This window comes from Somniosus microcephalus, chromosome 7 (assembly GCF_052327205.1).
Source record: "Somniosus microcephalus isolate GS21.2 chromosome 7, FLI_Smic_1.0, whole genome shotgun sequence".
Lineage (NCBI taxonomy): Eukaryota > Metazoa > Chordata > Chondrichthyes > Squaliformes > Somniosidae > Somniosus > Somniosus microcephalus.
Genome location: NC_140993.1, coordinates 21,134,160 through 21,160,097, shown reverse-complemented (window position 1 = coordinate 21,160,097; position 25,938 = coordinate 21,134,160). Strand labels below are relative to the sequence as shown.

At 46.6% G+C, this 25,938-nt stretch overlaps 1 long non-coding RNA gene across 2 annotated transcripts; it reads left to right on the top strand.

The window, feature by feature from the left end:
- Nucleotides 1-1,887: 1,887 nt before the first annotated feature.
- On the top strand, nt 1,888-25,938 carry LOC147114552 (uncharacterized). Of its 2 annotated transcripts, XR_015078954.1 has the most exons (5): nt 1,888-2,034; nt 8,836-8,893; nt 18,641-18,702; nt 19,597-20,137; nt 24,838-25,938. It is a non-coding gene; the product is annotated as an uncharacterized LOC147114552 (long non-coding RNA). The 2 variants fall into 2 exon arrangements; XR_015078955.1 differs by lacking the exon at nt 8,836-8,893.

Sequence of the window (25,938 nt, the reverse complement as noted above, 5' to 3'; positions counted from 1 at the left end):
TTGGGGGTAACATACAAGCATGGATTGAGGATTGGTTAACGGACAGGAAACAGAGAGTAGGAATAAACAAGTCATTTTCGGGATGAGGGACTTCAGAGGAAATGTGGAATTCTCTCCCCCAAAAGGCTGTCGATAAGAACATAAGAAATATAAGCAGGAGTAGGCCATTCGGCCCTTCGAGCCTGCTCCACCATTCAATAAGATCATGTCTGATCTTCTACCACATCTCCACTTTCTTGCACTATCCCTATATCCCTTGCTTCCCTTAATATTCAAAAATCTATCGATCTCTGTCTTGAATATACTCAACGACTGAGCCTCCACAGCCCTCTGGGGTAGAAAATTCCAAAGACTCACCACCCTCTGAGTGAAGAAATTTCTTCTCGTCTCAGTCTTAAATGGCCGACCCCTTATTCTGAGACTGTGACCCCTGGTTCTAGACCCCCCAGCCAGGGGAAACATCCTCCCTGCATCGACCCTGTCAAGCCCTATAAAAATTTTGTATGTTTCAATGAGATCACCTCTCATCTGCCTCTCTGGATTTAGGTGGTTGGGACTTTCAGGTTGGCGACGGAGATTTGGTCAGTGGGGGTTCGGGGGTGCGGGTGGGCCACAGTGCCAGCTCTTTCTGGGCACACCTACAAAGCCTGGAAAACTAGGACCACCGACTCCCAACTCATTTTCATCGCCCCACCTGGTCATGCCCCCTTCTGCAGGAACAGGCCAGGTTCTGCCCCCACGGGAAAGTCTGTGGGGAAATATTAAAGGCGGAAAAGACCTAGCCATCTGGCTCTCTGCCGCTATCTCTTGGCCCTTGCACCCATAGAACACACAGTTCTTGGATGCAGGGGGCCAGGAAATTGAGCTCTAATTAATTCTCACTTGCCCATCTGTTCTTGAAAATTCTGATCCAATCTCTCTTCTGTTTAGGCCAAACCAGCTTTATTATCTTCTCTCACGTTGTCAGCATCTCATTCAGTCAGCACAAGACTTTTGCATGAGACCTCTACTGCCAGTAGGGAAAGAAAACTTTCATTCCATTTGTATGGAGCCTCTTTGAAACTAGAGAAAAAAGAATACAGCGTCTTTCACGACCTCAGGATGTCCCAAAGCGCTTTACACCCAATGAAGCACTTTTGAAGTGGAGTCACTGTTGTAATGTGGAAAACGCGGCAGCCAATTTGCACACAGCAAGCTCCCACAAACAGCAATGTGACAATGACCAGATAATCTGTTTCAATGATGTTGGTTGAGGGATAAACTCATCTGCTCTTCTTCAAAATAGTGTCATGGGATCTTTTACATAAGAGCATGAGAAATAGGAGAAGGAGTAGGCCATTCGGCCCCTCGAACCTGCTCCACCATTCAATAAGATCATGGCTGATCTTTCACCTCAGCTCCAATTTCCCGCCCTATCCCCATATCCCTTGATTCCCTTAGTGTTCAAAAAATCTTTCGATCTCAGTCTTGAATATACTCAATGACTGAACATCCACAGCCCTCTGGGGTAGAGAATTCCAAAGACTTCTCCAGCAGACGAGGCCGCGGTTTAACATCTCATCCAAAAGAAGGCACCTCCAACAGTGCCGCCCCCCTTCAGTACTGCACTGGGAGTGTCAGCCTAGGTTTTGTGCTGAAGTCTCGGGAGTGGGTACTTGAACCCACAACCTCCTGACTCAGAGAGTGCTACCAGCTGAGAGGAAAGGAAACTACACTAATCTATCGATGCCTCAGTCTGCTCATCACTCGGGCATTCCAGGTAATGGCCCAGTAATTTGGGTCCCAGCGCGTGAGTACGGACGGGGTACTCACGCGTGGGCCCGATGGAAGTGCCGGTTTTCAGCATGCACAGCGCATGCGCGGAAAACCGGCATTTCCTTTCCTCTGAACCAAGGGGCTCAGAGGTCGAATGCGTGCGCGCAGGAGTCTGCGCGTGCGCGCTGAAATTCCTTCTTTTTTTAAGCTTTTCCCGTGCGTGAAGGCCTCCGGTTTTTATGCATGAAAAAAGCAGACGCAAGGACTTAGTTTTAAAAGGTAAGTGGTCTATTAATTAAAGTTAGAATTTTTTTTCCACAGGTTTATTATTTTTAAAGAATTTACAGTAAGGTAAGTGTATTTTTAGACCCGATTTAAAAAAAAAAAAAAATTTTCAAAAATTTGAATAATTGTTTAAATTAGTTTTTTAGAGTTATTAATAGTTCATTTAATTAGTGGGATTTAAAAAAACTTTTATTTGAAGTTTAAGTACTGTTTTGGGTGCCCGGAGTTTTCATGAGTTTGACAGTTCTTACTATCAAACTCATGAATGAACTTTTGCAAACTCCAATTGGTTGCCCAGTGCTCACGTGATCCCAGCCGGCTCATCGAACTAACTACGCCGCTGGATCACGCAAGCACAGCGCGCCGGGAGCTGAACCGGGCCACAGAGAGGAAACGCACCCGCGGGAAGCCCCTGACACCAATTTCTGGGCCAATGTATTTTATCTGCTTTCTATATAACTAGAATACAAGTAGCAGTAATATAATAAATACCTCCACTCATGGGGCCAGCCGTTCCTTAGCTGTGACTTATTTATCTTAGCTTACTGCCAGCCATATATCCTGAATATATCGTGCAAATTGTCCTGCAGTGTTTTCCCTTCCTGTCCCTTGATTCTGTATTCCTCTGGGAACAATCAGCACAGTGCTTATTGTAACATCCTGCCCGTCATATGATGCAATCACCCTGTAGAGCACTTCAGTCACACAGAGTACACTAAGATGATAAGCCAGGAGTCTTTCATGTTACAGGAAACTCTTTTTTATCCGGCACCGAGGGGACCGGCGTGGTGCCGGTTGATCAAAAAGTCCGGATTACAGAGAGGTATAGTTACCAAGGTATGAGAGCCCCGTACACGGCCACAGGTGCAGGAGCCCCGGTTACACGGCGACAGATCCAGGAGTCCTGGTTGCACGGCCACAGGTGCAGGAACCCCGGTTACACGGCACTTGTGCAGGAGTCCCGGTTACACGGCGACAGATCCAGGAGTCCTGGTTGCACGGCCACAGGTGCAGGAACCCCGGTTACACGGCACTTGTGCAGGAGTCCCGGTTACACGGCGACAGATCCAGGAGTCCCGGTTGCACGGCCACAGGTGCAGGAACCCCGGTTATACGGCCACAGATCCAGAAACCCTGGTTACATGGCCACTAATATATAGTAAAACTTACCTGAACCTACTCCTGAATTTTGCCGGTTAAGAGAGATTTCCGGATATTTAGGTGCCGGTTAAAAGGCAGACGGTGCATGCTGTGTAAAATTCATGACACAAGGTATGGGGCAGGCTTTAGGAGACCCAGGCCAAGTGGATCAGGATGCTGTCCTTTCACCTCTGGAGATCCAACTCTGTCTCTGGCCTGTACTGATGAGATGAAAGGGTTTCCTCTCTACGGGATCGAAGCATTGTGAGGAAAAGATGTGAAGCTTATGATAGGAGTTTCACTTTAGCTTCTCAGAGCATGTTCCCTTTGGGCTCAAGAGATTGTTGTTAGCTGCGTGACTGATAACGAGTCAATGCTGTTGCCAATTACTGTTGAATTATCTCACTGAATGAAATGTCAGGGTTCAAACTATTCCGCAGAGCAGAGACGTTTAAGAGGAGATTTGACAGGTATTCAAAATCATGAAGGGTTTTGCTGGAGTAAATGAGGAGAAACTGTTTCCATTGGCAGAAGGGTCGGTGACCAGAGGACACAGATTGAAGGTGATTGACAAAAGAACCAGAGGCGAGATGTGAATTTATTTTTATACAGCGAGTTGTTGTGATCTGGAATGCGCTGCCTGAACGGGTTGTGAAACAAATTCAATATTAACATTCAAAAGGGAATTGGTTAAGTACTTGAAGGAGAAAAAATTGACAGGTTTTGGGGACAGAGCGGGGCTGTGCGATTAATTGGCTACCTCTAGCAAAGAGCCGGCACAGGCACAATGGGCCAAATGGCCTCCTTCTGTGCTGTATCATTCTACAATTTATATAGCGCCTTTCACCACATCCCAAAGCGCTTCACAGTCAATGAAGTACTTTTGAAGCGTAGTCACGGTTTTAATGCAAGGAACACGGCAACCAAATTGTGCATAGCAAGCTCCCACAAACAGCAATGAGATAATGACCAGATAATCTGTTTTTGGTGATGTTGGTTGAGGGATAAATATTGGCCCCAGGACACCGGGGATAACGCCCCCGCTCTTCTTCAAAATAGTGCCATGGGATCTTTTACATCCAGCTGAGAGGGCAGACGGGACCTTGCTCTGACAGTGCAGCACTCCCTCAGTACTGCACTGGAGTGTCAGCCTAGATTTTGTCCTCAAGTCTCAGACGCGGGACTACGAATCCATGACCTTGTGCCTCAGAGGCGGGGGATGCTACCCACTGAGCCACGGTGACTTGTGCAGGAAACAGCTTTACTGCCCCCGAGCCATCAGCAAGGAGCCTCCGCAAAATGGGAGCTTGGAAACCCAAAGTGCTACAAGGAAGGAAGACATTGCACGGAGGAATGCACGAAAAGTGTCGGAAAATGAAGCTTCGCAAGACTTTCGGTGTGCTTTGCAAGTTGGCCTGACAGCCGATGTGGGAATTGGCAGGCACTCCGCTGTCTGTTGGTTTAGCCGACATAAGGGGTCAGATTGCAATCTGTTTGTGTGTGAAATTAGCAAACAGTCTGGACGTCAGCAGGCCATATACGGCATGGCTTGGAGGCTGTTCAAGATGAACGGAAGCATTGCTCACTGTGCTTTAGGCAGGGTGAGGAACCTGGTCCGTAGTTGACCCCGCTTCATCGTGACTTCAGTACGTCAGCGTCACGGTGGCGTTTAATATGTTGTATAATATTCCCCCATTTTAACTGATGTAATTGAGGTTTTAGTCACTCTGTAGCTAATGGAGGAAGCTTGTGCCAAATTAACTGTAAAAACAACGTGAGTTTGAGGTAATTACTTCGAAAGCTGGGCTAAACATATTACATAGGATTACATAGGATATACGGCACAGAAACAGGCCATTCGGCCCAACCAGTCCATGCCGGCATTTATGCTCCACACAAGCCTCCTCCTGTCTTTCCTCATCTAACTCGATCAGTATAACCCTCTATTCCCTTCTCCCTCATATGCTTGTCTAGCCTCCCCTTAAATGTATCTATACTATTCACCTCAACCACTCCCTGTGGTAGCGAGTTCCACATTCTCACCACTCTCTGGGTAAAGAAGTTCCTTCTGAATTCCCTATTTGATTTCTTGGTGACTATCTTATATTGATGGCCTCTAGTTATGCTCTTCCCCACAAGTGGAAACTTTCTCTCTGTATCCACTCTATCGAAACCTTTCATAATTTTAATGACCTCTATGAGGTCACCCCTCAGCCTTCCTTTTTCAAGAGAAAAGAGACCCAGCCTGTTCATCCTTTCCTGATATGTATACCCACGCATTTCTGGTATCATCCCTGTAAATCTTCTCTGCACCCTCTCCAGTGTCTCTATATCCTTTTTATAATATGGCGACCAGAACTGTACGCAGTACTCTAAGTGTGGTCTAACCAAGGTTCGATACAAGTTTAGCCTAACTTCCCTACTTTTCAATTCTATACCTCTAGAAATAAACCCTAGTGCTTGGTTTGCTTTTTTGTTATGGCCTTACTAACCTGTGGCGCAACTTACAGTGATTTGTGTATTTGTACTCTGAGATCCCTTTGTTCCTCTACCCCACCTAGACTCGCACTCTACAAGTAATAAGTGACCTCCTTATTCTTCCGACCAAAATGTAATACCTCACATTTATCTGTGTTGAACTTCATTTACCAATTATATGCCCATTCTGCAAATTTATTAATGTCCTCCTGTAATTTGTTGCAGTCCTCCTCAGTATTAACTATCCCCCCCAATTTGGTGTCATCCACAAATTTAGAAATTGTGTTTCTGGTTCCTAAGTCTAAATCATTAATGTAAGATGTGAACAGCAATGGTCCCAGCACTGATCCTTGTGGAACACCACTACCCACTTTCTGCCATTGTGAATAGCTACCCTTTACTCCTACTCTCTGCTTTCTGTCCTGAAGCCAGCCAGTGTAATGATATCAGCAAATAGTGATGGTATTTGCCTGTTTGATTATGATGCCTTACCAGCATGTTTGCCTGATTGATTACTTATGCCTGACCAGCAGAGGGCATGTGACAGAGGCAGAGTTTAGTTTAGTTTCAGTTTCGTTTTAGATGAATCTCAAACATGATGTCTCCTGTAATGCTGTTAAAAGAGTTGAACAAGACTTTAGATTAAAAGACATTCTCTTTCATAAATGTCTCATCATTGAACCCACATACAAACCGATACCTGGTGTCAGAAGTGATTGAGAGATGAAGAGGAAAAATCTGAAGTTAAATCAGCTCTCCACATATTAGCAAGCCAAAAGAGAACATCGTTACTTACCATTGGAGAATAGCTAACGAAGTGAAAAATGGAAGGTTTACTCCCACCGGCGAAGCTTCAGTTGACAGGTAATGTGGCTGAGAATTGGAGGAGATTCAAACAACGTTAAGAGTTGTATTTAGCGGCAATCGGAGCTGACGAGAAAAGTGATAAACAGAAATCGTCAGTGTTCTTACATGTCGTGGGTGATGAAGCGCTGGAGGTGTATAATAACTTCACATTCGCTGCTGATGGAGACAAAATGAAGCTAGATAAAATAATGGAACAGTTTGAGGCCTACTGCATACCTAAACGTAACGTGACGTTTGAGAGGCACAGATTTTTCACATGTGTACAGAAAATGGGTGAGACTATTGATCAGTATGTGACTGAACTGAGAAACCGAAGCAAAACATGTGAATTTGGGGGACTGACAGACTCGCTGATAAAAGACAGACTGGTGTGTGGTATTCCAGATAATGGTCTAAGGGAAAGACTGCTAAGAGAGCAAGATCTAGACCTGGGAAAAGCCATAGCACTGTGTAGGGCTACAGAGACTATGAAGTCGCAGGCAAAGGAGCTGTTCAGTGACAGTGGCTGCAACGTGGATGCAGTGAGAATGAACGGACACAAACCGTTTAACAAAAAGAGCGCCAATGTGAAAAAAGAGGCGTGGCCAGCGAACAAAAATGAAAAGAACATAGACTGGGAATGGAATCATGAGCATGAGAAGTCATGGAGCGATCTAAAGAAACTGCTCACAGAGGAACCAGTTCTGAGGTTTTATGACCCAGCGAGACCCATCAAGATATCATTGTATTGATTTCTTTGTGGGTTCAATGACGAGACATTTATGAAAGAGAATGTCTTTTAATCTAAAGTCTGTTCAACTCTTTATACAGCATTTACAGGCGACATCATGCTAGTGATGCATCTAGAACGAAACTGAAACTAAACCAAAGTGCTTGTCTCTGTCACATGACCTCTGCTGGTCAGGCATAAGTAATCAATACATGCAAACATGCTGGTAAGGCATCATAATCAAACAGGCAAATAACATCACTATTTGCTGATATCATTACATCTCCCTTTCTTAAAACAAAAGTATTTTACTTTTAACTAACAACATGTTTTCTTTGTTTTAATCTGAATTTTAACGGTAACACTTAATGAACTTACATTATCATTATCATGATCAAGGTTTTTTAACCTTGCTTTGTGTGTTCACATGAAATATGTAAATACACTAGAACTTGAAGAAAGAATAAGATAACATTACTTCCTTCTATAACAATAGTCCTTAAATTTGCTCAATGAGTCTCTCAGGAGGCTTCACGTGTCTTGAAGATTTTCTGATTGATTGTCCTTGAATCTGGGTTGTTGCCTCAGATGATGTGTTCTCAGCTGTGTGATCAGGTTGTTCAACAGTATCAGTCTTTTGACCTGCTGTGGCTGGTCCCCTGAGAAGATCTCGACGATTTCTTCTCAGAACAGCACCCTCATCTGCCTGAATGGTGTATGATCTTGGTTGAACTTCACTCAGGACAGTTCCCTTCTGAGTCCATATGTTTGTTTTGTCTTTGAACCTTACTTGGTCACCAGTGTGGAGTTCAGGTAGGTTTTGTGTTCCTCTGTCATAGTAGTACTTTTGCTTTTCTTTCTGTTGCTCTTTGAACTTCCTCACTTTCTCCCCCTCTTTTGTTTTCAGGAGGTTCTCCGGGATGGGTAGGTTTGACCTTAGCCGACGTCCCATAAGGAGTTGGGCTGGTGACTTACCACACTCGAGCGGCGTTGTGCGGTATACAAGCATGCTCTGGTAGAAGTCAGTTCCACTGTCTTTTGCCTTGTACATCAGTCTTTTCACTGTCTGGACCGATTTTTCCACTAGTCCATTGGACTGTGGAAAGTGAGGACTTGACATTGTGTGAACAAAGTCCCACTCTTTGGCAAAGTGTCGGAAACTTGCATTGTAAAACTGAGGTCCGTTTTCTGTGAAGACCTCGCTTGCCACGCCATGTCTGGAGAATATGGCTTTCATACATCTTATCACAGCATCTGCAGTGGTGGTGTACAGTCTACAAACCTCTGCATACAGGGAGTAATAGTCTGTGACTACAAGATAGTCCTTCCCTTGACATACGAATAGGTCAGCGCCTACCTTCTGGTAAGGTCTGTCTGGTGCTGGGTGTGGCTTTAGTGGTTCTACCGGATTGCTTGCTCGATATTTCACGCATATTGTGCAGTTTGACACCTCATTTGTCACATCTTGGTTGATTCGTGGCCAGTACATCACCTCTCATGCTCTTTTCTTACACTTTTTGATTCCCAGATGTCCTCCATGGATCCTTTTTAGCATCTCTTTTCTCAGACTCTTTGGGATAACTATTTTACTTCCTTTGTAGATGATGTCTTCGACCACCGATAGTTCCTCCCTGCAGTTCCAGTACTCTGCTATGCCAGGTGAGCAGTCTTGCTTCATGTTGGGCCATCCATCCAAGATGCTTTTCCTCAGTCGTCTCAGTGTTTCATCTTTGTTTGTCTCAGTCTTTATGTGCTCCATTTTTGCATCTGCTATGGGCAGTGCACTTGTGATCATGTCCACGTAGGCGTTCGCTTTTTCATCCATTTTGGTGTTTGCGGGCTCACTTGGGTCAACAGCTCTGGACAACGTGTCTGCTGTATACATCAGCTTACCCGGTGTGTACGCAACATTCAGTGTATAGCGTTGCAGCCTGATCATCATTCTTTGTATTCTAAGCGGACAGCTATTTAGTGGCTTTTGGAACAATGCAATCAAGGGCTTATGGTCAGTCTCTACACTGATTGCTTGTCTTGCCACAAACTGGTGAAATCTTTCACAGGTGTATGTGATGCTGAGCAGCTCCTTTTCTATTTCAGCATATCGCATCTCCGCATCTGTCATTGAGTGCGATGCATATGCAATAGGTTGCCAGTAGTCATATTTTTGCAGAAGAATGGCACCGAGCCCACTCTGTGATGCATCTGATGATTGTAATGATATCAGCAAATAGTGATGTTATTTGCCTGTTTGGTTATGATGCCTTACCAGCATGTTTGCATGTATTGATTACTTATGCCTGACCAGCAGAGATCATGTGACAGAGACAAGCACTTTGGTTTAGTTTCAGTTTCATTCTAGATGCATCACTAGCATGATGTCTCCTGTAAATGCTGTATAAAGAGTTGAACAGACTTTAGATTAAAAGACATTGGCCTAGAAATTGAGTTTTGGCTTAGCCAGGGCTTTAGCGCCGGAAGTTAGTGCCGGCGCTAAGTTCCCCTGCGCGCGCCAAAAATTCAGCAGGGCCGCGCCCAAATGGCTGCCGGCGCTACTGAAGGGTCTTTGCGGCGGTAAATCGGCGCTAACTGCCGTTTCGCGCCGCAATTCCGGCGCTGCGGCACCCGATGCGGTGCGGCAGGCTCGGGAAGTGCAGGCCTCCTCCTTCCCTTAAGGAGGAGCTGCCTGCACCCGGCCGCGGCCCGCGAAAATCTTTTTAAAAATGAGCCCGGCACCTCGGACAAGTGCCGGGCTTGCTTCTGTTCCGGGGGGGTGGGGGGAAGTCCGGGGAGGGAGCTGCGGCCAGGCGGCCGGCGGGAAAGCGGCCGGCCGCCGCGGGGCCTTTAATGCGCCGGCGCAAAGACTTGTAAGACTCTGTTGCCAGAGTCTTAGTTGCGGCTGCCACGGGCGAGGCGGCCGCAACTGAATTTCGGCGCTGGGGCCCGTCGGCATGGCAACCGGGACGCTGCACACACCGATGATGTCATCGGTGCCGGCGCAGCGCTACCGGTCTACCGCGGCGGAAGGGCCCCAGGCAATTTCGGCGCCGGCGCCAATTGCAGCGCTAGGCCCTCTAGCGCCGCAAAATCGGCGCTAAGGGCACTCAATTTCTAGGCCATTCTCTTTCATAAATGTCTCGTCATTGAACCCACAAAGAAATCAATACATGGTGTCAGAAGTGGCTGAAAGAGATGAAGAGAAAAAATCTGAAGTTAAATCAGCTCTCCACAAATTAGCAAGCCAAAAGAGAACATCGTTGCTTACCATTGGAGAATAGCTAATGAAGTGAAAAAATGGAAGGTTTACACCCACCGGCGACGCTTCAGTTGACAGGTAATATGGCTGAAAATTGGAGAAGGTTCAAACAACGTGTGGGGTTGTATTTATCAGCAATCGGAGCTGACGAGAAAAGTGATAATAAGAAATCGTCAGTGTTCTTACATGTCGTGGGTGATGAAGTGCTGGAGGTGTATAATAATTTCACATTCGCTGTTGATGGAGACAAAATGAAGCTAGATAAAATAATGGAACAGTTTGAGGCCTACTGCATACCTAAACATAACGTGACATTTGAGAGGCACAGATTTCTCACATGTGTTCAGAGAACGGGTGAGACTATTGATCAGTATGTGACTGAACTGAGAAACCAAAGCAAATTGTGTGAATTTGGGGGACTGACAGACTCGCTGATAAAAGACAGACTGGTGTGTGGTATTCCAGATAATGGTCTAAGGGAAAGACTGCTAAGAGAGCAAGATCTAGACCTGGGAAAAGCCATAGCACTGTGTAGGGCTACAGAGACTGTGAAGTTGCAGGCAAAGGAGCTGTTCAGTGACAGTAGCTGCAACGTGGATGCAGTGAGTAAGAATGGACACAAACCATTTAACAAAAAGCGCCAATGTGAAAAAAGAGGCGTGTCCAGCGAACAAAAATGAAAGGGACAATCGAAAGTCATGTAGTCGATGCGGTACACAGCATACACCAAGAAAGTGTCCAGCATATGGTAAAACATGCAATAGTTGCAACAAAAACAACCATTATGCCCGTTGCTGTAAGAACCAAGCGCAACAAAGCAAGGTCCATACAGTAGATGAAAGCGAGATAGAGGGGTTCTATGTAGATGTTGTGTCGGAAAACAAAAAAGAAGAAAGAGACTGGATGTTGACACTAAAAGTGAATGACATACACATTCCATTTAAATTGGACACTGGAGCACAAGTTAATGTGATATCAGAGACTGATTTTAAGAAAATTAGACCCAGACCAAAGATACATGGAATAAAAGTGAAAGTGACAGGATACTCAGGTACTGATATACCAGTGAAAGGAAGATGCATTGTCAAAGTAACACACAAGGACAGAGAGCACACGCTAGCATTAATCGTGGTGCCAAAGGATGTGCAAGCCATACTAGGTTTAAAAGCCTGTGAGAGACTGAACCTGGTAAAGAGAGTCCTCGTTGTGGAAAGCGAAGGGGAGACAGCCTATGATGAACTCATGAAAGAGTACAACGACCTATTTAAGGGTCTAGGCTGCCTGCCAGGAGAACACACGATCAGAGTAGATAAACGTATGCCAACGGTCATACATCCATGCAGAAAAGTTCCGTTTGCTCTTCAAAAGCAACTGAAGGCAGAGTTGGACAGGATGGAAAGCCTGAATGTGACTCAGAAGATAGATGAGCCAACTGAGTGGGTGAGTTCCCTCGTCGTTGTGGACAAAAAGAATGGAAAGCTCAGAATTTGCCTGGATCCAAGAGATCTAAACAGAGCAATAAAGAGAGAGCAGTTCAAGCTTCCTACACGTGAGGAAATCATGGCACAGTTTGCAAATGCAAAGTATTTCAGTAAGTTAGATGCATGATCAGGATTTTGGCAGATGAAATTGGACGAAGCAAGATCAACACTGTGCACGTTCAACAGTCCATTTGGCAGATACAGATTCCTAAGGTTACCATTTGGCATTGCCTCAGCTCCTGAAGTGTATCACAAAACTATCCATATGATCTATGAACACCTGGAGGGAGTTGATACATCAATGGATGACATCATAGTATGGGGAACCACGAGAACTGAGCATGACGAGAGACTGAAAAAAGTGCTGGAAGCAACAAGGAAAACAAACCTGAAGCTGAATAGAGAGAAATGCCAGCTCGGGGTGACAGAACTGACATTCGTGGGAGATATCCTTAGCAGTGAGGGCATCAGACCAGATCCCAGAAAGGTGTCCGCCATTGAGAATATGCCAAAGCCACAATGCAAAAAGGACGTGCAGAGGTTTAATGGAATGATCAACTACATGGGTAAATTCATATCCAACCTCTCAGAAAAGATGGCGCCACTGAGAAGACTAACTGAAAAGAACATAGAATGGGAATGGAATCATGAGCATGAGAAGTCATGGAGCGATCTAAAGAAACTGCTCACAGAGGAACCAATTCTGAGGTTTTATGACCCAGCGAGACCCATCAAGATATCATCAGATGCATCACAGAGTGGGTTCGGTGCCGTTCTTCTGCAAAAATATGACTACTGGCAACCTATTGCATATGCATCGCGCTCAATGACAGACGCGGAGACACGATATGCTCAAATAGAAAAGGAGCTGCTCAGCATCACATACGCCTGTGAAAGATTTCACCAGTTTGTGGCAGGACAAGCAATCAGTGTAGAGACTGACCATAAGCCCTTGATTGCATTGTTCCAAAAGCCACTAAATAGCTGTCCGCTTAGAATACAAAGAATGATGATCAGGCTGCAACGCTATACACTGAATGTTGCGTACACACCGGGTAAGCTTATGTATACAGCAGACACGTTGTCCAGAGCTGTTGACCCAAGTGAGCCCGCAAACACCACAATGGACGAAAAAGTGAACGCCTACGTGGACATGATCACAAGTGCACTTGCACACAAAGCAAGGTTAAAAATCCTTGATCATGATAATGATAATGTAAGTTCATTAAGTGTTACAGTTAAAATGCAGATTAATACAAAGAAAACATGTTGTTAGTTAAAAGTAAAATACTTTTGTTTTAAGAAAGGGAGATGTAATGATATCAGCAAATAGTGATGGTATTTGCCTGTTTGATTATGATGCCTTACCAGCATGTTTGCCTGATTGATTACTTATGCCTGACCAGCAGAGGGCATGTGACAGAGGCAGAGTTTAGTTTAGTTTCAGTTTCGTTTTAGATGAATCTCAAACATGATGTCTCCTGTAATGCTGTTAAAAGAGTTGAACAAGACTTTAGATTAAAAGACATTGGGCTAGATTTTCAGTATAGGCAGTTTTGGGGCGCTAGCTTTAGCGCCCGCCCGAAGTTAGCGCCCGCCCCAAAGTAGCGCCCCGTTGCCGGGAATTCAGTGGCTTCGCCCTAAGAGGTTGGTGGAGCGCTAAAAGAGGCGTTCCACTACTCTCTTTAGGCGCTAAGCCGGCGGTCCAGAGGGATAGCGCCCAGGCGGGGCGCAGCACGGGTGCGGTCATTTTTGCACTGACAGCAGACCCCGTGGTGCCGACCAGCTCTTAAAGGGGGAAGGGACGAATTGGTCTGCTGCCACGCCCTGCACACTGCAGCCTTGCAAAGAGGCCTCAACACTACTGCTCAGCCCCAGGGAGTCATGGCAACGCCAGAGAAGGCCCGTCAGCGTGCCCTGTGCTTCTCAGAGGGTGATCTGGACATAATGGTCACAGCTCTGGAGGTGAGGCGCAAGATCTTGTTTCCAGAGAGTGGGAGGAATCCAACCCACCACGACTACACCAAAGCCTGGAAGCAGATCGCCCAGAGGGTGACGTTCACCGGCGAGGCCCCCAGGACCCACAAACAATGCCGTAAGAAATACAACGATCTGACCAGGATTGTGAGGGTGAGTAGCCTTTCCAGTCTCCTCCTCATTCTTGCATGTACACCTGACATGATGGGCAAAGGGACCTGAAAGTCCTATTGGCCAGCCCTCAGCCAGCAGCATTGGGACAGTCATGAGCATCAAATGGCCATTCGGCACTCTACACTTTGGCCAAGCTATTCCACCATGGGAGGCAGTGGACAGTACATCAGGGCTTCACTCTGTCCAAGCTATTCCACCATGGGAGGCAGTGCACACTACATCAGGGCTTCACCCTGTCCAAGCTATTCCACCATGGGAGGCAGTGCACACTACATCAGGGCTTCACTCTGTCCAAGCTATTCCACCATGGGAGGCAGTGCACACTACATCAGGGCTTCACTCTGTCCAAGCTATTCCACCATGGGAGGCAGTGCACACTACATCAGGGCTTCACTCTGTCCAAGCTATTCCACCATGGGAGGCAGTGCACACTACATCAGGGCTTCACTCTGTCCAAGCTATTCCACCATGGGAGGCAGTGCACACTACATCAGGGCTTCACTCTGTCCAAGCTATTCCACCATGGGAGGCAGTGCACACTACATCAGGGCTTCACTCTGTCCAAGCTATTCCACCATGGGAGGCAGTGCACACTACATCAGGGCTTCACTGCGCACTTACAGCCCGTCCTTTCTCTTGCAGGCTAAAGTAGCGTTTAATCGCCAGGCCCGTGCCAGGGGTGGCCGCGCCAAGCTGCAGAAGCTCACTCGGCTGGAGGAGTGCGTGTGTGTGCTCATGGGAGCCCGTGTGATTGTCCCCACAGCGTGCGGTGTATCCGACCCTCCACTGCCCGGCAATGGTAAGGACCTCGCCTTTTGGCCCTCTCGCGTCGCACTGGCCCATCCGAGCTACCTCCTTTGCCACTGTCCCACCAATGCGCTGAATCCCACCAGTCCTAACTCCCTCGCTGACGCCGTCTCCTCACTCTGAAGCTACTCTTGTGCATTCCTGCTTTCAGCTGGTGACGACCAGGACCCTGAGGCTGCCAGTGACAGCACCTCCAACCAGGAGGAGGAGGAGGAGCAAGCCGGACCTTCGGGGGAACAGTCACGTCCCGCAGGAGAGGAGGAAATGCTTGACACCTCCTCACTGGACGAGTGCCTGGAGGAACTGTCGCAGGGCAATGCAGCTTCTGGGACCAGTGGCGTCCAGCCACCCAGCAGCCGTGCGCGTGGCCCGCGGCCTTCCCCCCAAAGGGGGGAAGGATCAGAGGGGAGTGCTGCTGCTCGGCACACTCGCCGTCACCAACGCGGCAAGGGTCCCCTAGTTCGGCCCCCTCCTCCCCAGCGGGAGAGTCGCGACTCCAGTCCGGACACCTTCACTTCGGAGGAGGTGCGGAAGCTCGATCAGATGGCCGACGACTCGGACCGGCGCCACACGGAGCTCATGAGCGTGGTGGGGCGCATGCCTGAGGCCATCGAGTCGCTGGCGACCAGTGTGCGCGAGTTCGGGGCAGCAACTGCCGCGACTGGCCGCATGCTAACTGATGCCGTCAAGACCCTGGCGGATGTGATGCGCGCGCACACCAGGACCACAGGGCCACTCACTGCTGCCACACGCGCTGTCTCAGGCAGGCATCGCCAGGGCAGGCGCCGCGCTGGACCATCCCAGCAAGCCGGCCGTCGGCTGATTGCTGCGGATCCTGCAGTGCGGGCCCGGCCGAGTGCCACCGCGCCACAGCACCAGCCAGCGCATCCCAGACGCCAGCTGGCCCACATTGCGCCATCCGTCGCCGCCATTCCCCCTCTGGGGCGTCGACGGCAAGCGGCTGCAGCTGATGGTGGCCAGGCTCAGGTGCGCCACTCAGCAGACGGCCCCTCGAGGCCCAAACGCCGTGTAGGCCGCCCCCCAGCGGCATCTGGCGGAAGGGCATCTGAGCCTCAGGCGCCTTCCCCCAGCCTCGCAGCAGCCACTGGGCAGAGCTTGCGAAGGAGCAGCAGGCAGGGCAGGGGAGGCAAAATGCTGGTCAAGGTCTCGCCCTCGCGGGCCACTCAGTAGAGGGTGTGGCCAGCTTTCCTTTAATATGGCGGTGGCCATCTTTATTTTGCCCATGGTTGTGCTTTTGGAGGGCTTTTTTTTTGCGTTAGGCCGACGTTGAGGCCCGGTTTCAATAAAGGTGGAGTGGCTCCTCCCCAGTTTGTGGGAGTGAGTCGTTTGTTGGGCTTTTTGTGGGGCCCGTTTATTGTTTTTGGGGATTCATGTGGGAAGGGCTTTTCATTTTTGTGTAATAAAAAATTATCTTTATTCATGCAGTCTCCATGGTTGTTCTTCTTAGTGTTTGTTGGCTTCGCCGGCTGAGGGCTTGCGGAGCGGCTGCATTCATCTTCCCTCATGGCCCCTGGCCATTCCCTGACAGGGGGCTTAGAAGTACCGTGTAATAAGGTGGCGTCGTGCGGCCCTTGGCCCTGGTCGCTCCCTCCTGGGAACGTACTCCTGCTCCTCCTCCTCCTCCTCCTCCTCCTCCTCCTCCTCATGCTCCTCCTGCTCCTCCTCCTGAGGTGCTGGTCCAATGTCAGGTGGCAGTGCCTGAGTCCTGCGGATAGCCAGGTTGTGTAGCATGCAGCAAACCACCACAAATTGGGAGACCCGGTCCGGCGAATACTGGAGAGCTCCTCCGGAGCGATCAAGGCAGCGGAACCGCTGCTTGAGGACCCCAATAGTTAGCTCGATGATGTTGCGGGTGGTTTGATGGCTCTCGTTGTAGGCCTCTTCAGCAGCGGTCCTGGGCGCGCGGAGCGGGGTCATGAGCCAGGTGCACAAAGGATAGCCTTTGTCCCCGAGTAGCCATCCTCTTGGGGGAGGCTGTGCCTGGAACATGTCATGCACAGTACTCTGTCGCAGGATAAAGGCATCGTGGCTGCTGCCTGGGAAGCTGGCATTGACTGCCATGATGCGCTGCTTGTGGTCACAGACCAGCTACACATTCAGAGAATGGTAGCCCTTCCTGTTGCGATACTGCTCGCCATGCTCCAGAGGGGCCCGCAAAGCCACATGCGTACAGTCAATGGCGCCCTGCACCAAGGGGAATTCCCCGAGTCTGGAAAATCCCAATGCGCGCTGATGCTGGCTCTCCAGGGCCATGGGGAAGGAGATGAATTGGCTTCTCCTTCTGAACAGTGCTTCGGTCACCTGGCGGATGCAGCGATGCGCGCCGTACTGGGAGATGTTTGCTATGTCCCCAGCAGCGTATTGGAAGGAGCCGGTGGCATAGAAGTTCAATGCCACTGTCACCTTCACTTCCACCGACAGAGACGTCCTGCACCTGAGCTTTGGCCGCAGATCTCGGCGAAGCAGGTGGCAGATCTCTGCAATCACCCCCTTTCGGAATCGGAGCCTTTTAACACATCGCGCGGCACTCATGTTTAGGTAGGAGCGCTGCTGGCGGTATAGCCTGACTGGGTAAGGCCTACGTGGCCGACGCCTGTAGCCCCCTCTGCCTCTAGCCAGGGCTGCCCCTCTCACAATGCGTCTGCGAGCCCTACGGACATGGAGCTGCAGCTCCGCGTTGGCACCCCATGCAACCCCCATCAAATCCTGGCAAACACTCTAATTTCCAAATGGCCACTTGCAGCGCTGTTGCCTGAGTCCAAAAATACCTGGCTCTTGCTGCTTGAAACCAGTTAGCTATCCTCCTTGTTGTGTCTCCAGAAATGCGTTGCACAAGACTGTTTTCTGAAAAAAGGATGGCCTTTATACTGGAGAGGACGTTCCCTTTAATTAGCGCCCCCCGGGGCCCGCGCTGGTTGTGTTGCGTTCCTTTTTCCAAACGCTCCGGCCGCCCGCCGCACAATGGGGCGGTCCGACTGAAGTTTGCAATCGGGGCGGCCAAAGGGCGTTGCACGAGGATGTGACGTCATTTTCTGCGCGCGCATCCGGGCGGGCGCTAAACTTTGCGCCGGCGCTAACGGGCAACTTAATTTGGGGCGGAGCGCAAACTGCGCTGCGCCCGGGCGCTACACGCATAGCGCCCGGAAATCACTTCTCTTAAGGCGCTAACTGCTGGCGCAAGCTACTGAAAATCTAGCCCCTACTCTTTCATAAATGTCTCGTCATTGAACCCACATACAAACCGATACAGCCAGCAATCCATTCTGCTACTTGTCCCGACTCCGCATTCTCTGACTTTGTTCATCAGTCTATTATGGTGTACCTTATCGAAGGCCTTTTGAAAATCTAGATAAATTACATCTACTGCTTTACCATTGTCTACTCTCTCTGTTACCTCTTCAAAAAATTCAATAAGTTTGGTCAAACAAGACATTCCCTTTTGAAATCCATGCTGACTATTCATTGTTATATTTTTGGTTTCTGGATGTTCTTCTATTTTCACCTTTCGTAAGGATTCCATTATTTTTCCTACCACCAATGTTAAGCTGACTGGTCTATAATTCCCCGGAAATGTTATATCCCCCTTCTTAAATATAGATATTACATTAGCTATCTGCCAGTCCTCTGGCACTACACCTTTTTCTAACAAATTATTAAATATGCGTAATAATGCCTCTGCTATCTCTTCCCTAGATTCTTTTAAAATGCGTGGATGAAATCCATCCAGACCAGGGGTTTTATCCTCTTTGAGATTGGTGAGTTTATTTAATATATCCCCTTTTTTTATTTTAAATGCACTTATATCATTACTCATCTCATCATCCAATGTCATGTCCACCTGTTCTATCTCCCTGGTAAATACTGAAGCAAAATAATTACTTAACTTTTCTGCCATCTCCCTATCGTTACCTGTGGTATTATCCCTTAATGGCCCTATTCCCATCCAAACCTTCCTTTTTTTACTATAGCAAAATACTGCAGATGTTGGAAATCCGAAATAACAACAGAAAATGCTGGAAAAACTCAGCAGGTCAGGCAACATCCATGGAGAGAAATTTGAGTTGACGTTTCGGGTCGAACCCTTCTTTCTCTCCACGGATGTTGCCTGACCTGCTGAATTTTTCCAGCATTTTCTGTTGTTATTCCTTTTTTTACTGATGTGCCTGCAAAATATTTTACTATTTTGTTTCATGTTCCTTGATAAATTAATTTCATAGTTTCTCTTTGCCTTCCTAATTTTTTGTTGAAGTCTCTCCTAATCTTTTCTTATTCTCCCTTATCATGCTCTCCTCTGCTGTCTATGTACTTAATGTATGCCTCTTTCTTTACCCTTAATTATTCCCTTATGGCTTTATTCATCCATGGAGTGTCCGCACATACGCAGTTAAACGTGGAAACCAGGAAGTTGCTGTCTGATTTTCCCTGCTCCTTCACAAGCTTCACTACACCGGCATGTGCAGTATTTTGAATGGCACCTGTAGATCCTTAAAGGGGCCACGTGGCACCAAATTGGATGCCGCGGGGGCAGCCCGTCGGTACTGAAGTAAGATCTAAAAATGAGCGTAACAGGGCACGTTTAGTAGAACGCAATTGCGGCAGCAAAATGTTTAAAGATGAAATGTACTAATTATTCGTATGTTTAATTGCAGAAATGACCATACCAGTTTAGAGAGATGAAACTTACAAAACGAGACACTGACATAACCCTTTTCTGGAAAAACGAAACTTAGTAGTGGTCAAAAGAGAGAATGACTCGTTTCTTAGAAATCACATGTCCTGATGACTCATTTCCAAGAAATCAGAGGGTCCACAGGCCCCTGCAGTGAAAAGTGAAACTTATGTTATAGGCTACCTTGTAGAAGTTGGACACACCTAGTTAGTGATTAATGTATAGACTTTTAAATTGATTGGACCTCTTGCAGTAGGAGGTCTCGGAATATGTGTATAACTGTGTAAACCTCAAGAGATTCGGTGGAGTCGGAGCCTTGTGTTGGGACACAAGAGCCATAGCTCCCCAGGCCTGAATAAACCATTTTGACTTCAATTATTGGGTCTGTCTTTCTTTCGACAAGCCAGTGACGTCGACTTTGTATATCACTTAGTCCGCACTTTGGGGGCTTACATCAATTGATGACGAGGATGGGATACGCGATCTGAACAAGACTCTCGGACAGCGTTAACCTAAGACGGGTGAGTATGTTTTAATTACCACCTGTAAAATTAGGGGTTAATCGCTGGCGAGACATTGAGTCAGAATCGACGTATAAAAGAACTATAAAAAGAAAGACACCTTTAATTGAAGGCGGTTAAAAGATAAACTGCAGTTAGGGGCAGGTAGTTCCCTAAAAACCGTGAGGCGGTGAAACCTCAGTTAGGGGCAGGTAGTTCCCTAAAAACCGTGAGGTGGTGAAACCTCCGTTAGGGGCAGGTAGTTCCCTAAAAGCCGTGAGACGGCGAAATCTCAACAATTGAATGAATGGGTGCACCATGGTGAGTGAATGAAATAAAACCCCTACAGTCACAAAGAGGTTAAAACTCAAAACCTCGGGACTAAAGGGTTGGTGTGTTTAACGAAACAGAGTGATTGACAGGAAGTGAGCAATTAATCAGAGTAACGCTATAGGGGTGAGCAACGTAGTGTATAAACCTAATTCACCAATACCGTGAATTAAGCATTAAACATAGCAGTTAGTTATGACTAAGAGGGTGGAAGAAGAATCCTCAAGGGACCTGGATTCTATAACCCGACTCCTGGAAAAAAAAAACAGTGCAGAGAGCCAAAGGCTTGGTGGGGAGGAGCTAAAGATAAAGAGGCAACAGATAATGTATGGAATTGAAACAGAAGGGAGAGATAAAGAAGGAAAAAGATCTAATTTGCAGGCGAACCAATTTGAAACCCCAGCAAGGAAAAAAAAAAGAAACAAACAGGGATTTGGAAACTAGGGAAAGCTGTTGAGTCACAGATTTAAAAAGGAAGGAAAAGATAAACTTAAAGCTTTACCAACATGGAAGTTATTAGCATCTGTACCAAGACAAGTAAAACACGAGATTTGCTGAGTGAAAGGAACCTTAGACATATGCTGGAATTACAGTTTGTATGAAAATATGTGTTAAAGTGTGAATATTTCCTGACTAGGAATGTTTAAGAGGTTATAATATTCCTTTGTCTGAAAATCTGTCCGTTTGGAAAAAGAAATGTCTGCTGTGTTGTAGCTCCACCCACTTCTCTGTGTTAAAGAAAAAGCATTTAACCCCTTTTGTCTTGTCTTGGATTTTGGAAGTTTAAGAATGTGCAAATAAGATTGTGCCCTCAGAATAAAAAAAACCTATTCCAATTTAAGTTAAGCTGGAGTGTAAAAACTGAGAAGAGCAACAAAAAGTTTGTTTAATGAAAGATTAAGTTTCAGTCCAAGATCTAACCTTGGAGTTATGAGGTAAATTAACCTATTAAAACCAGACTTTCATTGTGGCCACAGTGAAATTCTGGTTGATGTAAATTGGTGTAGTCCAAATTGAATAAGATAACTCCACTCCGCAAGAATATCTGATAGTGGCAGGTCCCTCTACAATATTTAATTGACTATGGTACTGGAAACCTTAATAGAAGGCGGGACTAAAGTTAAACCTTAGAAAGGTACAGGTAGGGAAGGATGAAGTAGTCGACCTAGGATACATAGTGACACAAGGGAAGAGACAAATGCCCAAAAACAGATGGGAGGGAAATTAGGACTGGCTGCGTGCTTTGATTGCTCGCAAGCTTCTAGGGATGGCAACAGGAAGGGACCGTGCCAGAGAGGGGAGGGGGATCCGAGGATGTTTGTTGACGCATTGGTAGGGGGCCGACAGTGAAAAATGTTAATAGACACAGGAGCCACAATCTCATTGATAGACTTACCCTTACCCCAAACGAAACTTTCAGTTAGTATAGCAGGAATCGGTGGACGAAGAATCAGGACTTATAAGAGCGAAACAGTCTTACTAGAAATTGGATGTATAATAGTACCTACACAGTTGTGGGTATGCGAGAACACCGAAGGAACAATCCTAGGGATAGATATACTGCGAGAAGTAGGAGCCTTAGTCGACCCTAAAGCGAATGAAGTGTACTGGCCCCCAGATTATAAGTTGAACAAACAGGCAGGCCCGGGAAACAAAGTAGAAATGGCCCAGCCTATACAGGATTTGATCAAAGGGGGGTAGCCAAAGGAAAAAGCGTAAACCTATATAGATAGTCGGAATGCCTTCGGGGTGGTGTCTGATTACATGATAGCGGGAGTAGGCAGGGATATATGACACCAGGAGAAGACCCGTAAGAGACAAGAATATAATCAAGGAATGAGTAGGAACCTCTCTCCTACCCAAAGAGTGCGTAATAATAAATTAAAGCACACAAGAGGATGGGCAGCTAAACGAGCAACTGAGAGAGGGAATCTGACCAATGAAGCCCAAATGTTCATGTTGAATCAAAGTGTGAAACCACAACTGTCTTTCAGTCAGGGATGTTTTTTGGGTTGCGTGAAGTGACGCAATAATGTTTAGCTCCACCTTCAAAAGCCTGCGAAGGAGTTAACCCTTTCCACTGACAGCTGTTTGAGTTCACCAAGCAACAACTTCAGTATTACTGAATAGAATTTAAAGATATTGGACATTATTAAATTTAAGTTTCTTAATGTTAAGCTGATATTTCCCCACAGTGATAGAAGGAAAATTAGGATTTGATAAATGGAAGTTATCTTATAAACTAATGGCAGCACCGTCTCAAACGGCCGGGAGACTGCTTGGGAGGCTGCCCTGTTACCCAAAGATAAATCTGGACAGATAGTTAGAGACATGAGGCCAAAGACCAACAGATTATACGGGATGGAGAACAGGATACACGGGACGACCAGAAGGAGGTCTTAGCAATAGATAGCAAAGTGATAGCAGAAATAATACCAGCCAAACCAGGGCTAGCACCCAGATGGTCAGGACCTTATGAAGTATTAATGATTAATGACACATGTGCTCATGTAGATGGGCCTGGAACGGGTAAAGGAAGGTGGAAACACTGGACTCAGTTAAAAATATATAAGAAAGACAATGAGTAAACCAGAGATGGTGCCCTTTTTGGCAGAGTGAGGAGTATACTAGAAGATATAAAGAATGGGAAGGGGAGTTACTACATATATCAATGATAGGGCTGTGTATGATGATAATAGGCTGTGTATGATGATAATATTATATGACATAGTTTGCATCTTCAGGTATGTCTGGGGACAGAGCCACAGAACAAGAAATGAACCCGATGTACAGCATTTTGAACTGATAAAATGGATAAGAGCAGAATAATTCTAACTGGCTGGTGACGACCAGCCCCTTTTTGTAATTACAGGAACATTGGACGTCCGGAATGAGATGGAGCATCCTCGCCTTGATCCTAGGGATGAACATAAGTATTGCCATTATTGAGGGGGATTAGTAATAAGGAGAACACAGGATGAGGTGTATTTTAGTGTAGCACATAGAGTTACTAAGCTTGCCATTAATATGAGTACCTTTGAGATACAAAACAAACCTGGAACTCCCTGTGGGTAAAACAATTAGAGTATCCACAAAAAAAAAAAAAAAATCTATCTTACAAAGATGTAAGAAACGGGGAGTATTGGAAACGACCGGAGCAGGGTATGCGGCCGGGTTAGCAACAGTTAATAGCTTGGACATAGAAGGAGTAAACGAAGGAGTAGAAGAATTACAAGCAAAAATAGAGAAGTTACTAAAACAAGCTACTGGAAATAGCCAGCAATTGACACTGGCAGGGAAACCAAACAATAATGCAATTGTCGGGGGTGGAAGAGATAGTAGCCCCCCATGCAGAAACAATCAATACAATTATTGATAGACTTAATAATGCTTCTCGCCAAAACACTAAGGAACTAATATGTGCCACGTAGGGCTCATGGATATTGTCGAATGCTCAGCATAACATGAGGCAAATAAATAATGGACAGATCCCTGATTGGATTACTAATAAGGATCTGGAACCTTGGATTTACACAAATAAAAGCCTATGTAAGGAATGTAAAATGGGACAAGTATACCGGGCAGGCGATTGTCTGACCCCATGGACTAAGATGATTGGCTTTGTACTGGCCATCCCACAATTCCCAGAAGGGGGACAACCCCTATACGATGTGATTAATATAGGAGAAGTACAAAGGGAAAGTGGGTTAAATATCATGATGTCCCTACCAAGGCGCTTTGGGAAAGGGATGAAGATAATAAACAGAAGAATGAAACCTAAAGGGGGGTGGTAGTGGACGGGTGCCACCACAAGGGAAGGACATGGGTGTGCACTCATCCCCCCACCGAGGGAGACACATCCGAGTGCGGATTTGCAAAAATTACCAATTGCACCCTCGAGGTTCACCCAAGGGGATACACCGGACCTGGGTAGCACCAAGGAACAATGGGACATGTTGTGTCACCGCAATTGAACAGAAATATGAATATCAAGATATGGCTTGTCCCATTCCCCAACCAAACCGTTGTTTTGGTCTAAAGATACCTATACAGATAGGAAAACCTGGTCATTTGATAATATGGGACTTACTAAAAAGAGTTGAAACTTATGTCATACCAGAGCCCAAGGCAACTCCTAAGTTAGAGGAAGCTTGGCAGAAGTTACGGCAGGACACGAAGGAAATTTTAAAGTATTATCATAAAATAGAAGAAGGCTTAAAGAGACAACAGAAAGACATTAGTACAACATTAGAGGAAACTCACCCACTTCCTCATATTTTGATACTTGGGGACCAGGATGGTCAGGGACTTTGGGCGCCTCGGTGATACAAGGCATAATGATATTCCTCCTGATTGTTATTCTGATATATTGTGTATTTTTATTTCTCCAGTGCCTCTGTACCAGAATGAGTAAGGCCGAAATTGGTGCGGTGAAAGAAGTCGAGCCTAAGGAGGGGCAGGTAGCGAAGTTAAGAATGGACAACTCCCCCGCCTCTCCAAGGCAAATGGTGTAAGACGCGATGGGAAGCCCTGAAATTATATGGGATTAATTGGGCATGGTAATTAAAGACCGGGCCGGCCAACCGTAAGATGGAGGTGGCTGAAGGAGGGTGGCAGAAGGAGGGTGGTGAATGAGGATTGGTGTGTGATGACAGTCTCGAATTGGCACATCACACACCCCACGTGGGAATGAGGGACAGGCTTGGGCAGAAAGCCTCAACCATTAGTGCAGGGTCTAAGGGGCCCCGGGAATGGTTACACCGGAAGGAGTGCATAAAGGAAAGCCCACCCTAAAGGAAAGCCCACCGTAAAGGAAAGACCACCATACCACAGGGGGGGGGAGTCGGCCTCCAAATTAATAAGACATATACATGTATAACCTAGACTGGTAGAAGGCCAGGGAGTGCACACTTTGGCAGACACCAGGCAGTGGAAATACATGTTGACCTGTTTTGGAACAATTGTCCAAAAGGTCAAAAGGAGGGACTGAAGTAAGATTTGAAAATGAGCGTAACAGGGCACGTTTAGTAGAACGCATTTGCGGCAGCAAAATGTTTAAAGATGAAATGTACTAATTATTCGTATGTTTAATTGCAGAAATGACCATACCAGTTTAGAGAGATGAAACTTACAAAAAGAGACACTGACATAACCCTTTTCTGGAAAAACGAAACTTAGTAGTGGTCAAGAGAGAGAGGGTCTCGTTTCTCAGAAATCACATGACCTGATGACTCATTTCCAAGAAATCAGAGGGTCCACAGGCCCCTGCAGTGAAAAGTGAAACTTATGTTATAGGCTACCTTGTATAAGTTGGACACACCTAGTTAGTGATTAATGTATAGACTTTTAAATCGATTGGACCTCTTGCAGTAGGAGGTCTCGGAATATGTGTATAACTGTGTAAACCTCAAGAGATTCGGTGGAGTCGGAGCCTTGTGTTGGGACGCAAGAGCCATAGCTCCCTAGGCCTGAATAAACCGTTTTGACTTCAA